Source organism: Mastomys coucha, unplaced genomic scaffold (genome assembly GCF_008632895.1).
Source record: "Mastomys coucha isolate ucsf_1 unplaced genomic scaffold, UCSF_Mcou_1 pScaffold7, whole genome shotgun sequence".
Classification (NCBI taxonomy): Eukaryota; Metazoa; Chordata; class Mammalia; order Rodentia; family Muridae; genus Mastomys; species Mastomys coucha.
Window position 1 is genome coordinate 23,962,494 of NW_022196913.1, and position 13,063 is coordinate 23,975,556.

Sequence of the window (13,063 nt, forward strand, 5' to 3'; positions counted from 1 at the left end):
CAAGACTGGGAGGTTGTTTAAATTACTTCGCTGTTCTGTACTCAACTATAAAATCACAGCACATCTCTTCAAAGTGTATGCCATACTTGCAGAACAGGGCATTCTAACAGAAAGTTCTCTGGACTGAGAACATGGGCATAGCATGAGCTCAGCAGAGCAGAGTGAACATCTCCCTGGACTGTGCAACATGTCTCACCTCAACGTAAGCTACAGGTGGGACTGAACTCACATGGTAAGGTTGGGTGGTCTTGCTGCTGAAACACTTTAGTGCCTTCTACAGAGGACTTTTAAACAAGGAGCTGATGTGCTCAAGAGCTAGTAGTAAAGAGACTGGCCATTTATAGCGTGCTTACTGTGCCCCATATCAAGCCTTGCCTTAACCCTCCCAAAAGTCTCAGTCTTAAATCTACATAAGGTAAAGTGCCAAAGCCCAGGTGACTTCCCACTAGAGCTTCCCACTGGCAACTGCTGCCTTGTTAAGCTCTGCTTTGGGCACTGCTTGAGCTCCTAGTGAATTCATGTTCATCTACATGTTTTCCAAGCCTTGTGTTAGCTGAGATGAGAGACAGAGATAAGAGAAAAAGGCTATGTGAGTCAGTATGAAAGTATCTCAAACAGATGAAAACAGATCTATCTGCTCCATTTATACTACTCTTGAACACATACCTAAATGACTCTGCATCCTACTATAGAGATACTTGCTTATCCATGGTCATTGCTGCTCTGTTCACAATATCCAGAAAATGGAAAGAGCCTAGATACCCATAAACTGATGGGCAGATAATGAAAATATGGTGCACTATCACAATGGAATATTACTCAGCTATTAAGAAAATTGGAATTATAAAATTTGCAAGTAAATGGATGGAGACCAGAAAAACAGCCTAAGTGAATTAACTCAAACCCAGAAAAACAAATATCACATGGTTTTTCTTCTTTGTAGATGTTAACTTTGAACTATCAACATGTGAGTTTTATTTAGAATATTCACAGAGGTCAGTACATTACTCAGAACTCATTACTCATGGGGGAATGTTGGAGGCACAGAGATCTTTTCGCTCATAGACATGCACTAGGGCAGTGGTTCTCACCCTTCTTAGTGCTCGGATCCTGTAACTCAGTTCATGTGGTGATAACCCTCAGCCACAAAATTATTTTTGTTGCTACTTCATAAGTGTAATTTTGCTACGATTATGAATTGTCATGTGAATGTCTGTGTTTTCCCATGCTCTTAGGTGAGCCCTGTAGAAAGGTCATTTTATCACCAAAAGTGTCACATTCCACAGGTTAAGAAGAACTGCACTGGGGGGGGGGGGACCCTGGAATGTTAAGCACAGAAGGCTTGTGCCCCCAAGGGAAAGAGTACAAAACCCAATTTTCTCCGGAAGCCTGAGGCAGACATGTTTTCTAACCTGCTAACCTCTGCATGATCTGTGTGGCTGATGTGGCTGGAGACAGTCCTTCAGACCCATTCTCATAAACTTATTTTTTTTCAGTCAATCTATATCACCTATTTTTATGTCATACTTTCTTTCAAGGGTTTCAATGAACTCACATATGATCTAGATTTAGCTTACTCTGTTCCTCAAAGGGATTTGGGCATGCTTTATTGTACATGTGGGAATGAGTTAATCATTACAAAAATGGTTTTCAGCAGATTGTGCTGAACATAAATAAGTGTAAAATAGGCAAATCAGGGTCAGACTTCCAAAGTTTGAAACAACACTGGCTACTGAGTCATGTTGTGGCAAACTACTTTCTTGCTTCCATGGGTGGCCTGTCCGCTGTCAGAGAGACTCACATAGAAACCTGCAGGGGAGGGTCTTCCAAGGGGAGGAAAGCAGAATGCACTGGTATAAAGGGTTTAAAGGCCATTATGAGGGGCTGGAGAGATGTCTCAGTAGTTAAGAGCATTGGTTGCTCTTCCAGAGGATCTGTGTTTGATTCTCAGCAGCCACATGACAGCACACAACTGTCTATAACTCCAGGTCCAAAAAGGATCTGGCACCCCCCCACAGACATACATGCAGGCAAAAAAATAAATCTAAAAAACAAAAGGTAACTATATAGTAAGAAAGAATAAATTGGGGTAGGAGAAAGGATAGCAGGGTAGAAGAGAGAAAAATGACAGGGATAAAAAACACTAACGGATTTTCTGAAAAAGGCATATGGAAACTACTGTAGAAGTATATATATACTGTCCACTGGTGCAATAGTGTCCCAAGCATTATGAGCGGAACCAAACACTCCCTGATTGAATTTAAGTCCCATTTCACAAGATATAACCCATACCTGGTACAATCATCAGGCTAAGACCCTACAGCTATACAGAGGTCATAGTCCCTAGAGGAGAACTTACTCTATTATTCTTCTAAATGTATTAAACTACATAGTTTTAAACTGACTGCTAATGACTTCTTATACCCATACGTAAATGCATGTCTCAACCCTCCTCAGAGGATCTTCTATTTGCAGTAGATTATGATTAAAATAGAAACACACAACCTGCCATTGTACAGTGAATAAGAGAATAGCAAACGCTTAACCCTGAATGAAGCATATATAACTCATCCCTTCTTCCAATATTTGGGATCGTCAAAAAAGAGGGGACAGAAAAAGTAGAAGAGCCAGAGGCAGTGGGTTACTACAGGGAAGGGTTATCATCTGATACAGCATTGCAGATGCACACCAGAAGTCACTACCATTGCAGCAGCATACAAAAAACCCGGACAAGCCTAAGCCAGACCGAATCCCACCATGAAGAAAGGAGTTTAGAGTGATTCCACCAAAAGCCAAGAAAGTATTAACAATATTTAGCAGAAAGGAAAGAGCAGGGGGAAAAAACTAAGAAATCTAATAAATTGATCATGCTCTTTGTAAGTTATTTGAGCAACACAAATTGACCCTGAAGGAGGAAATGGACACAGACTGGATAGTAAGGGAAGAGCGAGTGGGCTTTGTATACTTGTGTAATGGAGAGTGAGAATGATCAAATTACATTGCATGGAATTTCAAATAACTAAAAATAAGAAGAAAAAACTTATTCTAGAAAATCAACAAACTAGACACTCACCCAGGCATTTAGATAGTGATTTTTTTCCCATCCTCTTCATATTTATTCTAACCAATATTATGCTTACAAATATTAGCCTGGCAAGGATTATATAACCACTGTGTATTTCTATAAATGCCTCTGCCAAGGGCAAAGATTAGATCTGCCCACAAAGAAAATTTGACACTAAACTTTTAATTTCTCTTGATTCGAACATCCTGAAGAAGAGAAAGCTCAGAGCATTCAGGGCAGCAGGCTGGAGAAACATGGTAGGTGATGTGTAAACTGTTCATGGTAGGATCTGTTTAGACTAAAGTTCTACTCATCCTAGCCATTGATGAAGCAATCCAAGAGTACACAGCTGAATTATTTTTAACGTGACTCCTGGAAGCAGAAATTTTTTCATTATATAAAACAATAAATATTATATGGACATATTTGTACAAATTCCCTAATTCTATCAAGTTCTTAGAAGCTGACCATAGAATGGAGATTATAAAGATGTGGAGAGAGAGAGAATCAGGAAAATTGCTTGTCATGTACAGTTTAGCTTGGGGAAGATTAAAAACCAGAATCTACTGAAAATGGGTAATATTATTCTGTTTATCCAATGCATATAATAAGCAATTGAACTATATTAACATATGTAAATATGTAAATCTACATCACCATAATTGTAATTTTAACAGAAAAAGAGGGGTTCCTCTTCTACAGAGAACCTCCCCTTGATGCTGAAAGGGTGATCCAGCTGACCCCACTATGTAGAGGCTCACAGCCATCCATCGAACTGAGTGCAGGGTCCCCAGTGAAAGAATTAGAGAAAAGACCAATGGAGCTGAGGGGTTTGTAGCCCCTTAGGACGAACAACAACATGAACTAACTAGTACCCTCGGAGCTCCCAGTGTCTCAACCACCAACCAAGGACTGCACATAGAGGGATCTGATTGTTCAAGCAGCATGTGTATGGTAGAGGATTGCAAAATCGATCATCAATAGGAGGAGAGGACCTCGGCCCTGTGAAGGTTCTGTGCCCCAGTGTAGGGGAATGCCAGGGCCAGAAAGTGGGAGAGGGCGGGGTGGCAGGCATGGGGAGGGGGGAGGCAACAGGGGTTTGTTTTTGTTTGTTTTTTTGTTTTTTGGAGGGGAAACTGGGAATGGAGAAATTTGCATATAAATAAAGAAATAAAATAAAAAAAAGAAAAAAAAAAAGAAAAGTAGGAGCCACTTGCAACATTGGAGCTGACTCAGACCTAGAGAGGCACATTCTTTTCAGTGGTTCTTTTTACCAGAGATTGCCTGGCTTTTGACACCTTCTGCTTGGTGCCACACATACTTAGAGGTCAGAAGGAGAATATAAATTTGTGGAAGTAAAAGCAAAGAAGGGTTCCCAACCAGGAATAGTGAAGGTAGTGAAGTCATGTGTAGGGAGCAAGCATTTAGGGATGCATCAGAGTGAATCTCTTTTGGGATTTTCAAAAATATTTCTTCAGTACAATTGCTAAGCAGAAGAACAATGGATGATGTTTACCAAGGATGATGCTCACAGTCTATGACAAAGTAAGTGGTACATTTCTGCTTTGTCCCCTGGGGTGAAGAAGCAGTAGAAGGCGATAGATGAGATGCCTCATTTCACATGAGAAGGTATCAGAAATAGTACCAGATGCACAGCACAATGCTGCCTTTTGTTATTATTTCCTGAAAATGTTATGAGACAAAAATCTCACTGTGTCACTAAAATTTTTTTCAACTTAAAATTTAAAGGAGCTTGTAACCTGAAGTATTTCCTCTTTTTTCTTTTTAAAACTATATCAAATATTTCTTATACTGTTATTTAATATCAAAACTGTATTTCTTTACATTAAATGAAATATTTTTAACAAATATATAAATAAAATTTAACTTTCCTCTGAGATGAAAACAAACTACCTGCTAAGTATTGAATGTCCTTTTTTTAAAAAGGATATTGTTCTTGAAGTAAAAAGGAATGAATACAAGTCCCTCTCCTACTCCATCCAGATGTGAGGAAGCCCTGACCAGCAAGTACCTTCAGATAGGCAGATGATGGGGCACAGAACGAATGTATTTGTCAAGGACCAGAGTGGAGTCCCATTCCCTCTCATCTGACTTTTGGACTGTGTGGGAAAGCCTGCTGTTTATACACAATATGGTGTGACTTCCTGTCCATTCCCTGAAAGGGCAAAAAGTGATCAATAAAACTTCACTTCCCATCTCTTTTGATTAATTTTGGTTGAAAGTCTATTTTATAATTGGGTTACCTCACTCAGGATGATATTCTCCAGGTCCATCCATTTACCTAAGAATTTCATAACTTCATTGTTTTTAATAGCTGAGTAGTACTCCATTGTGTAGATGTACCACAATTTCTGTATCCATTCTTCTGTTGAGGGACATCTGGGTTGTTTCTGGCTATTATAAATAAGGCTACTATGAACATAGTAGAGCATGTGTCCTTATTACATGTTGCAGTATCTTTTGGGTATATGCCCAGGAGTGGTATAGCTGGGTCCTCTGGTAGTTCTATGTCCAACTTTTGGAGGAACCACCAAACTGTTTTCCAGAGTGGTTATACCAGCTTGCAATTCCACCAGCAATGAGGAGTGTTCCTTTTTCTCCACAACCTCTCCAGCATTTGCTGTCACCTGAGTTTTTTACCCTAGCCATTCTGACTGGTGTGAGGTAGAATCTCAGGGTTGTTTTGATTTGCATTTCCCTGATGACTAAGGATGTTGAACATTTCTTTAGGTGCTTCTCAGCCATTCTGTATTCTACAGTTGAGAATTCTTTGTTTAGCTCTGTACCCCATTTTTTAATAGGGTTATTTGATTCCCTGGAGTCTAATTTGTTGAGATAAGTGGATATTAGCCTAGAAGATAGGAATACACAAAGTACAAACCACAAACCATAAGAAACTCAAGAAGAAGGAAGACCAAAGTGTGGATACTTTGTTCCTTCTTAAAAGGGGAAACAAAATACCCATGGAAAGAATTGTAGAGACTGACTAAGGAGCAGAAACTAAAGGAAGGACAATTCAGAGACTGCTACACCTGGGAATCCTTCCCATATTCAGTCATCAAATCTAGACACTATTGTGACTGCCAGCAAGTGCTGGATGACAGGAGCCTGATATAGCTGTCTCCTGAGAGGCTCTGACAGTACCTGACTAATACAGAAGTAGAGGCTCACAGCCATCCATTGGACTGAGTACAGGGTCCCCAATGAAGGAGCTAGACAAAGGATCCAAGGAGCTGAAGGGTTTGCAGCCCCTTAGAACGAACAACAATATGAACTAACTAGTACCCTCAGAGCTCCCAGGGACTAAAACTCCAACCAAACAGTACAAATGGGGGGACTTATAGTTCCAGCAGCATGTGTATAGCAGAGGATGGTCAAGTCAGTCATCAATGGGAGGAGAGGACCTTGGCCCTGTTCTATGCCCCAGTGTAAGGGAATGGCAGGGCCAGTAAGCAGGAAGGGGTGGGATGGTGAGCAGGGGGAGGGGGATGGAACAGGGGATTGTTTTAGTTTTTTGGGGTTTTTTCTTTTTTTGGAGGGGCACCTGGGAAAGGAGATATTGTAAATAAAGAAAACATCTAATAAAAAAAATACAAAAAAAATAAAAGAAAGTCTATTTTATTAGATATTAGACTGGCTACTTCAGCTTGTTTCTTGGGTCTGTTTCTTTGGAAAACTTCTTTCCAGACTTTTACTCTCAGGTAATGTCTATCTTTGTTACTGTGGTTTGTTTCTTGTACGCCACAGAATGATGGATTCTGTTTACATATATCTCCTGTTAGCCTATGTCTTTTTATTGGGGAATTGAATCCATTGATGCTGAGAGGAATTAATGACCAATGATTGTTAATTCCCGTTATTTTGATGGTGGTGGTGGTAGTGTGTGTGTGTGTGTGTGTGTGTGTGTGTGTGTGTGTGTTTCCAAGCAGACACAGAAGCAAGCTGGAGTAGCCATTCTAATATCTAATAAAATACACTTCCAACCAAAATTAATGATATTCTGCTATGTATGTAGACATTAACCTAGCATAACTGTCATCTGAGAGGTTTCATCCAGCAGCTGATGGAAACAGATGCCAAGACCCATGGCCAAACATCAGGTGGAGCTCAGGGAGTCTTGTGGAAGAGTGGGAGGAAGGATTGAGGGAAGCGGGGGCTGGGGGGGTGGGTGGGTGGAGGTCAAGCATACTAGAAGAAAACCTACAGAGTCAACTAACTTGAAACCATGGGAGCTCACAGAGACTAAACCACCAATCAAAGAGCATGCATGGGCTGGACCTAGGTACCCTACATATTTGTAGCAAATAGACAGCTTGGTTTTTATGTAGTGGCCCTAACAATTGGAGAATTGACTCTGACTCTGATGCCTGCCTTTGGATCCCCTTTCCCTAGCTGGGCTCCGTTATCTGGCCTCAGTAGGAAGGAATGTGCCTATTCCTGCTCCATCTCGATGTGCCAGAGTGAGTTTTCATGCATGGGTAGCTTTCCCCTTCTCTGAGGAGAAGGGTGGATGGTAATGGGGAAGGGGCAGGAGGAGGCATTTGTAAAGGTGAGACTAGGAGAAGAAAAGTGGAAGACTGCAATTGGGATATGAAGTAAATAAATAAATAAATCAGCAAAAAGTAATTAGTTAATTAATTAATCAATTAAGAAAAAATTTCACTCCTCAGCCCAACCCAGAAATTAGTGTGCCAGCAACTTTGCAAGAACTGTTTCTCTTATGTGTGAGTCAAGTGCAACAAATGCCACTCTTTTTAAAAGTCACAATAAGCCTGGCGGTGGTGGCACATGCCTTTAATCCCAGCACTTGGGAGGCAGAGGCAGGCGGATTTCTGAGTTCGAGGCCAGCCTGGTCTACACAGTGAGTTCCAGGACAGCCAGGGCTACACAGAAAAACCCTGTCTTGAAAAAAACAAACAAACAAAAAAGTCACGATAATCTGCAGGAACTGTGGTCTTTAGGCAACCACATATTTCAAAATCACAGTTACATTCAAATCTGAAAGAAGAAGCAGCCATGGAACTCTGCAGCTAGTTCTCTTTGACCATAAGATTCCCAGGCCTTCAGTGTTCCTCAAACGTGGCCATGGTGTCTTTACCTTCTCACTCATTCACTTAGCTGTTTTGAGGATATTGCTTACTTACTGAGCACCAGATGCTGTGCTAGAACACGAAGATATAGTAAGTCTCTTGCTGTCAAGCAATATGTTATATTAAAGAGACTATGATCACCTAAAGCTGGATTGTGGTTGTTATGAATAATACCATTAGCATACAAAATAAAGTAAGACAGGGAAAAATTAGGAAGACGATTTAGCATAACTTATGAACTAACTTTTCAGATCCTTTAACATGTAGTATTTTAGGAGTCCTTTCAGATAGGATGACTCTTTTGGATGGAGTCAAGCTAACGAATTAGAATATTCTCTGAGACATATCTTCACCAAATGTTGATGTTGCCCTGGTGGGGGGGCATAGAACAAATTTATAGCTGCCAGAATTAGAAAGAGCCTGAGTTAATTTTTAAAATGTCAGATTCTGTGGGGGCAGTGATAGCGCATGCCTTTAATCCTGGCACTAGGGAGGTAGAGGCAGGCAGATTTCTGAGTTTGAGGCCAGCCTGGTCTACAGAGGGAGTTCCAGGACAGCCAGAGCTACACAGAGAAACTCTGTCTCAGGACAAAAAAAGGTCAAATTCAACGAAGTGAAGCTTAATAATATAAGGATTATAGTTGCTAAGTAGAATTATGGAGAGAGTCCTTAGATGTGGAGAAAGTGTGCCTGCCCTGGGCCAGGGTCATCCACAGAGTGTCTTGCCATGGTCACAGCAGAACAAGTTTGTAACATGCTAAAGACATCAAAACATGGCCATGCTAGGGTCCCAATAGAAGTTATAGGTCTAAGTCTTGGGAAATTTGTTGATGAGTATACCATCAGAGTGATTGATGTTGGTTATGTCATAGTCAGATACAGGCATCAGTGTAGAAGCTATTGATCCAGTGTTCTAAAACAAACTGTGCTAAAAGAAACATGCATTCTGACATGGTTGTTAGCTGGTATGCAGTCACCATGGCTTTGGTTGTTGCCCTTCTGATGCTGATAGCCACACACACTAGAACTCTCCTACTTTCCCAGATAGAGCAGTAGCCTTGGCTGTGGCTCCCACTCCAGGTGTAAAGAGACCGATTGCTATTAATGCCTTCAGACTGACTATTTCCAATATGATGGTGGCCTTAGAACATGAACCAAGACAACTTCAAATCTGGCTCAATGAGACAAACTATCTGCCCAGGCATTAATTCATTAATTAAATAAATATCACTACCCTATTATATATACTACTAATGATCACCAAAATGAGCTGAAACAAAAGACGCTGTTAAATTTGCCAAACTACAGTTGGGTAGAAGGTTTGACACCTCAGAACTACAGTGAACACTGAAAACAAAGTGAGTCAGTGCCAAAAGAGATGATAGAATTAGCCAGGAATTACAGTAAGGCAGTAAAAGAAAACATAACACCTGAACAACTGATAATAAAGAATGTTAGCAAGCAGGATCACAAGCACTACCTAAAAGAAAAGGTGGATATACTTAGGACTTCAAATAGTGTCCAGTGGCTTGCAACAAATTTTGCATATTGTTTCATTTAAATAAAGCAACACAGAAAGCTTTTCCAAATACATTTGGTCCTATATATTCCTTCATGGTTCCTAATGCTGACAATCAAGGAGAGTCTGAAGGTGTATTTCGTGAAGTGTAGAGCATGTGGTATCTTTTCAGCACTGTGACACCTCTGGTCTCAGTTGCAAAATTACTTCTGTTTCCTTAGTCAGGGTTTTGTAGATTCCAAAGTTGTGTAAGAATATGTCAAAGTGAACAAATTTTTTTAAGAACCCATTTTCTATTTGAAAAAAAAAGTAACACAAATATTTATTATTAACTACAAAAGAAAGTACATTTACAAATACTTGAGCAGTTTTGGAATTTTTCTCAAGTCTCCTTGAAGAACAGCATTAATTTGAACAGATTGTAACATTTTTAACATACTTGGACCTGTTATTGTAGTGACAGCATACAATGCTACTTATGGTGATAATCCAATGGCTCTCACATAGTAAATACTAAAAACTCCGCAGGGCTCACTGACTCTTACATTGCAAGAGCATTTTCATGAGTAAGTCTGATTCTCTTCACATGAGCTGGAATTTAGGCCACTGTGGTCCTTGATGGGGTCCGTACACCTTTCCTTCCCATTAAAAATCATTTTTGCATCCCCTAAACCTTTTATAGACAAATGCAGGTGATTGATAGATCACCCTATAGACAATCCAGTGCTAAAATGAACAATTCTGGGGACCTCTTACTATATAATTGTGAAAAATGACAGTGGAGAATGGGAACCCTGGAGGCAAGCAATGTTCCCTAAGCTCCATCCACCTTTCTTCTCTCTTTTGTATCTGCTGTGAATTAAGCCCAGTTATTGTCTTTTTAATTTGCATTTTAAATGGATGGACACATGAATACTTAACATGTGTCCTTCAACTTTACCTCAGCCTTCAGAGCATTAAATAGTTACTATGCAGCCTCTATTAAAAAGAGTTTGTCAAACTTCTGGCCTAGAAGGTTTAGATAATATTTCTCCAACCAAACAGGATTTTGACAAACAGAATTGTCATCCCCTGATTGATCACCAGCTGCCCTTTCTGTTCTGCCTATTGACTAAGGTGCTGACTTATAAACTGATTTAGAAAACAGGATAAGGAGTTGTAAAATTGAAAAAGGAATTTCTCAAATATATTCTGCAGCTGTGAGGAAACCAAAGCACAGTGAATTTAGTGACTTGCAAGAACACATTTACAAAATGGGCCGAGCAAGCATCTTAGAGTCAGAGAGCTGTATCTTTTTTAAGTTGTATCTTACTTCAGTCCACATGTTAGAAGCATGTCATTAGTAGTAGATAAGAGATAATAGCATAAAAGGACATTTTTAGAAAATAAAATTACTTTTACAGGTGTTCTTAAGTTTTATTTATGAGTTTAAAAATTAATTTTAGAGTGTTTTTTGTCACATAACAAAATTGGGATGACAATGAGCACAGTATGCTGAGGGATCAGCTCAGTGACCAAGTGTAGTATGCTGGGGGTCAGCTCAGTGACCAAGTGCTTGTCTTGCCTAAGGCAGGCCATGGATGTCACTCCCAGAAATTCAAAAGTGAAACAACACACAGAGTTTTTTGAGCAAATTTCTTTAGAAATTACTCAGCATGTGATTGCTATGATAATTTTTTTGTATTGATTAGGGGTATCAGAATGCTTCTAAATTAAATATGATGATATTGTCAGTAAAAGTATTAAGGGGATTTTATACTAAAAACCACATCATTTTAAAAGATAGGTCTTTAAATAACTAGCTATAAACTTAACACCAAGTCCTCTCTGATTCTGTAACCAGGATTCATTTCTGCTTTTCTTTTGGGACTAATTCTGAAATAAGTGTGTCCACTTTAATACCTAATACAAACTTGACTGCATCTTCAGAAGCATGTGCCCCACACAGGAAGGAGAAGGCAAGTCCTTCTATAACAGAGGTTTGTGGTTAAAATTGAGGAGCTTTCTTCTCATAGCATTTGGTTCTGAAGATTTCAAATTAGACCCAGGCAAAGCAGAAGGCCTAAGTTTTAACAAGGTCATTGCAGAAACCTTTACCCCAGTACTTCAATACTTACCTTAAAAGCCAGATTTCCAGTATGAGTTGAGTCGGGTTACAAGTCTAAGCTCCAGAGAGGATGTCCAGCAGCAGGTCTGTCTTGGCACATCCACGCTCAGTGTGCTCAAGGCCCCTAAACTGACCACTGAGCAAAAGGAAGCTCAAGGGTTCTGTGTTTCTAAGGATGTCATCAGACCACAAAACCTCAAAGCCATCTCAAGCACACTAGCACGAAAAATGCCATGCTTTTAAAGATGAACAGCCCAACATGAAAAAAATGACAGGAAGGCCAACTGTCAAGAAATGTTTATTAAGGTTTGTTCATTACTCTGAGTTAAGTTTTCTTATCAAACTTTCTAGAGAATATGAGAAAAATGTAATACTGTCAAAAACAGAAACAGGAGACGAACCATGTATTATGTTAAGGGTGAAGTCTCTCTCTCTCTCTCTCTCTCTCTCTCTCTCTCTCTCTCTGTGTGTGTGTGTGTCTGTGTGTGTGTGTCTGTGTGTGTGTATGTGTGTCTGTGTGTATGTGTGTGTGTCTGTGTGTCTGTGTAACATTGTCTACATAGGTGACCCAGGGCTCTTTCCTTTCTAATTTTGGTGATTAGTTCATGTATTGATATTTTTAGTATTACACAGCAGTGACCAAAATAGATATTCTACTCATGTCACAGATCAAGAGAAATACAACTTTAAATCTAAATATATGCTGGGCAGTGGTGGTGCATACCTTTAATCCCAGCACTTGGGAGGCAGAGGTAGGAGGATTTCTGAGTTTGAGACTAGGCTGGTCTACAAAGTGAGTTCCAGGACAGCCAGAGATATACAGAAAAACCCTGTCTCGAAGGAAAAAAAATTAAATATATTCTAGCAATGAATAAAGAATACATTTGCGCACAGTTACTTTTTTTGTCTATTGATTTACTGTTGTTGTTGACGATGATGTATGTTTAACACATAGAGGAGGAAGAAAGAAAAAGCATTAGAGAAAAAGATGGGGAGAATGTACCACAGTGCATGTGTGGAGGTCACAGGACAACTCTGCAGAATTGATTATCTTCTTCCACATGGGTTCCAAAGACTGAACTCATCACAGGCCTGCATCATAAACAAGTTTACTCACTGAACATTCAGTCCCAGATTTACTTTAAATTTGAATGGAATCTAAAAATAAATAAATAAATAAATAAAAGTTACACACACAGTCATAAAAATATTATACTGTTTTGAAAGAAAATTAAGTTCTTTGAAAAATGCTAATATATTTA

At 39.6% G+C, this 13,063-nt stretch overlaps 1 protein-coding gene across 1 annotated transcript in view; it reads right to left on the reverse strand.

Moving 5' to 3' along the window:
• Positions 1–11,925, reverse strand: part of LOC116082193 (probable G-protein coupled receptor 141) — a 64,115-nt gene extending 52,190 nt beyond the window's left edge. The window contains exon 1 of the mRNA XM_031359042.1: positions 11,812–11,925. The gene's annotated coding sequence lies outside the window, so the exon portion shown is untranslated. The remainder of the gene's footprint in view (positions 1–11,811) is intronic.
• Positions 11,926–13,063: the final 1,138 nt, after the last annotated feature.